Source organism: Haliaeetus leucocephalus, unplaced genomic scaffold (assembly GCF_000737465.1).
Source record: "Haliaeetus leucocephalus isolate CR32 unplaced genomic scaffold, Haliaeetus_leucocephalus-4.0 Scaffold2, whole genome shotgun sequence".
Lineage (NCBI taxonomy): Eukaryota > Metazoa > Chordata > Aves > Accipitriformes > Accipitridae > Haliaeetus > Haliaeetus leucocephalus.
In genome coordinates this window covers 14013093-14017253 of record NW_010972438.1, presented here as the reverse complement: position 1 = coordinate 14017253, position 4161 = coordinate 14013093, and positions in this window count along the sequence as shown.

Here is a 4161-nt window from a genome sequence, read left to right as displayed (position 1 = left end):
TCTCGAGCCCCACGCAGTGCCGCTGGCTCCTTGTCCCGCTGCCATTGTCTCTACCGTAACACTCCCTTTCTGGCATGCTGGCCGTGTGCCGTTGCAAAGCGCTGCCGGCCCTCGGCAGAGCCCTGATAGTGCCTGGCTTTCCCATCCCTCACCATCCCTGAGAGCCAGCCCAGCCTCCGCGGTCAGGCTGACCAGGGCTGCCTTCTCCTGCCTGACTCAGCCAAGGAAGGCGGGGGGTGGTCACATCCCCACAGTGTCACTGTTCCCTCCCTGAGCCCTGTCTGCGTGGACGGCAGGGCCTGGCTGCAGTCCAGGCAGCTTTGTGAGATGCTGGTGTGTGGCCGCGCCAGCAGCAGCCTCCAGACACAACAGTTTACGGGCAGGAAAAACTTCCCATCCCTCTGCAGGAGCTACGGGGGGAGATGGGGCATGTGCCTGCCCCTCGGGGAGCCCTGGCATGGGGGCACAGCAGGCTCAGCCCGACCCCAAGCCCGGCTGCAGCGGGACCACTTGCCTCCATCGTCCTTCACCCACCAGACCCTCCCTGCTGCCCCTGCACCCACTGTGGTCCCTGCAGCTGGGAGCATCTCCCTCGCTTTGGTCATCCCCAGAGCCACTGGGCAGAGAGGGCAGCTCGCCGTTCATGGCTTTATCCTGATGTGATACTTTGCTTCCTTTTCCTACAAGGATGTGTCTTTGGGCAGCAGCAGAATGGGGGGTGCTGCAAGATGTCCCCTCTGGCACAGAGGAGCTGGCGGTCTGCTGTCTGTACCCCTTGTGAAGCGCAGTCTGGAGGGCTGGCACGGCTGTCTGCCACCCCAAACCCCTCGGGGCAGGTCAGCAGGAGGTAAGGGGTGACCAGTTCCCCACCCTGGCCCATTTTTTGGCCCCGGAGCTTGCTGAGGAGACCCACAGGGTAGCATGAGGGTCCCTGAAGCCACACTGTGAACATGATGCTGGCCCTCCAGTGCTCTTCCCAAGCTGGCTGGTGACAGGGGTGGGGGTCCACGGGCCCCTTTCCCAGGATGCCGGGGACAGGCAGCTGGGTGCCACGGCAGGGAGCTGGTGGTGGCTGGTGCTGGGAGACATTCCTGGAGCATGTCCCAACTGGCCCCCGCAGCAGGCGAGGTTCCCGCTCCGGCACCGGCCAACTCCTCCTCCCCTCACCCACCTCGGCGCCAGCCCCCTGCTGCTCCCCTCTGCCTGAAAGCCCCCAAATTTAAGAGGGTGTGGAGAGGGAGCAGCTCCCTTCCAGCAGCCTCGGAGCTGCCCCATGCATCCCTGCCAGCTGGGGATGCCCACACTGTGCTGGAGCAGGGAGCGCTGCCGGAGTGCCGTAGGGTCAGGAAACTAAAATCCTGTAAGGGTTGTGCTGAATCCCAGCCTGTGCCAGATCAGCCCCGAAGGCAGAGGCTGCAGGATGTGGAGAGGGTGGGCAGAGGATGGGGCACAGGACCCACGGCACCGCAGCCGCAGCTGGCTCTGCAGCCCCGCACATGTCTCACCGTGCCGTGTCTCACCGTGCCACGTCTCGCCATGCCACGTGACTCATCTTTCCTGCCGCCTAATGCAGAGCTGAAACCTCACCTGGGGCTGAAGAAAACAAATTTTCCTCATTTCCCACTAAGGCAGTGGCGAGACCGCCTGCCTGGCAAGCGCAGGGCGGGGAGAGGCTCAGCCCCAGTACTTCCCGCGTGCCCACTCGCAAACTGGGGGGCTCCTGTCCCTGGGAGTGGTGTGAACCCCTGTGGGGCTCGGAGCTGGTGCTCCCCCTGTGCCTGCAGCCCAGGGCAGTGCCCTGCAGGGACCAGGGCCACTGGGATCTGGGGAGATGTTTTGGGGCTTCTCGTGATCTGAGACTTATGGGGCAGCAGAGGCTGTGCCACAGGGAGTGCGTGGCCAGCTGGCGAGTGGCATTTGGGGACCAGGGTGGCATGCGCAGGACAGGCAGGGGTGAGGGGCCGGGGTTACGGTCAGCCCTGCAAGCTTTGATCAGTGTCAGTGGAGAGGACTCAACGTACTTGGGGCCAAGCCAGCCGGGAGATGGGGAACCCCAAGCCTGGGCTGCGGGAGTAAGGACTAGTGGCCTGGCTGCCAGCCCGCCAGGCTTGGGAAAGGGCTGACAGCTTTTTGGGATGTTCCCGGAGGGACTGGCGTGCAGTGGCGTGGGGCGGCTGCGTGAGTCACTCGCACCTGGTGCTCTCCCTCCGCTGAGGCAGCACCGTCCCGCGCCCGGGGCCGCGGATTCCTTCCCTGGCCCTGGTATGTGTGTGTGGGGGGAGCTGGGAAACACTGTGGAGGGGAGGCACTCTGGTTTTGGGGACCCAGCACCCCGGCATGCCTCCCTCCAGTGCCAATGCAAGGGGGATGCTGCTGGCAAGACGGTCGAGATGCTCCTGGGCTACCCATGGGGGAGCAGGGTTTGGGGACCACCCCACACCGGTCCCTGCCACGTTCCCGGGGGCCAAGGTGGCAGGCAGAGCCCCCGGCATGGCTGCAAAGCATCGCTGCCCTGGTGCCTCTGCCTGCAGTGCCCGCTGGACGATGCTCACTCCGTTAGCCGGGGCGACCCCCAGCTGCCCGTGCCCGGCTGCCGGCACCGTGCCGTGGGCTGCTCCACCAGCTCCGGGCCCGGGGCCAGCCACAGAGCCCTTGGCAGACCCCTCTGCTCCCTGTTTAACGAAGCCCCTTGTCTAATTGGGACAGGCCGCCCTGCCTTCATTAAGCGAGCTCTGGCGGGAGGAGGGTTTGGGGACGGTCCTGACCTGGGGATGCTGGACCTACGGCCGGACCCACAGAGCTGGGGCGGGCAGGGGGAAACCCGTGGCCACGGTGAACTTTGGAGCCGGCCGGCCAGGTTTGGGGGCCGGGGCTGGGGCCTAACGAGAGGAAGGCTAACGAAGAGGAGGGGATGCACTGCTTGCTGCGCCTTTAAGAAGAGCGGGGGCATCGCCGCTCCTCCCCTGCTTGGGAACAGTGTGTGCCTGGGAAAGTTGCCTGCAGCCAGCCCTGGAGCATCTTTGCTCAGTGGCAGGTGGCCCTGCCCCGGGCCCCCAGCTGTGAGGTGGCCCTGGGCCCCAGGGACCCCCACTGTCGCTCCCCTCGCTGCCCACAGGAAGATGCCCCCGGACCTGCCCGCTGCCCCACCAGGAGCCGGAGGGGAGCCCCTGGGCCGGCAGCCGGGAGGGCACAGGTACACGGGGTGCTGGGGACAGAGGGATACGGGGTGACCAAGGGGACAGAGAGGAGGTGGCATGGGGCACATGCTGGGGCCATGAGCCAGGGCCAGCCCCAGGTGAGCACAGGCACCAGCGGGGAGCATGGGGTGCACCGTGATGCACCCCAAGGAGCAGTGTGGTCGCATGGTGTGCTCTGGGGGTGAGGGGCACCCTGAGGGCCAGGGGTGCACCCTGGGCTAAGGAGCAGATCCAGGGGACAGTCCTGCCAGTTGCTGGGTGGGCAGGGAGTGAGGCCGGGGCACCATGGGGTCCCTGCCTACCTTGCTGGGCATCTTCTCCCTTTCACCTCTTCCCACCAGCTGCACTCACACCACCAGTCGCTTTCCAGAGTGTTTCTCCAGCTCTGGGGTAGGTCTCGGCCACCAGTCTGATCTGGTGGCCACTGGGAGATGGTGTCCAGAGCAGAGTGGGAGGATGCCCCACAGCTGGCTCCAGCGCAGTCCCCATACTTGAGCTATGGGTGCTAGGGTCCCACGTGATGGGCACCATGAGCTGCAGGGTGCAGGAAAGGTCCTGGCCAAGGCCTGGCTGTCCTGCAGCCTCGTGGGAGCAGCCCTTCTCCACCACCATCATCATTCCCAGGGCTGGTGCTCAGAGCGAGGCTCTAACCCGGAGGGGGCCAAGGCTCGGGTCCCCATGGCAGCTCCGTCCAGCTCTGCCCAGGGCCAGGCAGTGTCCTGAGGTCCCTGGGGACACATTCCCCCAAGACGGATGGAGGTGTGCAGCCGGCTTCAGGCTGGCAGGTCCCAGAGCTGCTTACCACGTTCCTGGGACATGGAGGATGGAGATGCTGGAGGGAAAACTGCCTTGAGCTTCACCAGGGCCCTCTCAGCCGCGCACAGATGTTTCTGTGGCGAGTCCAGCAGAAACCCTTCCGGGGGGTCCAACCCCCTCCTGCTTCATCCCCATCCCGGAGCCCCCC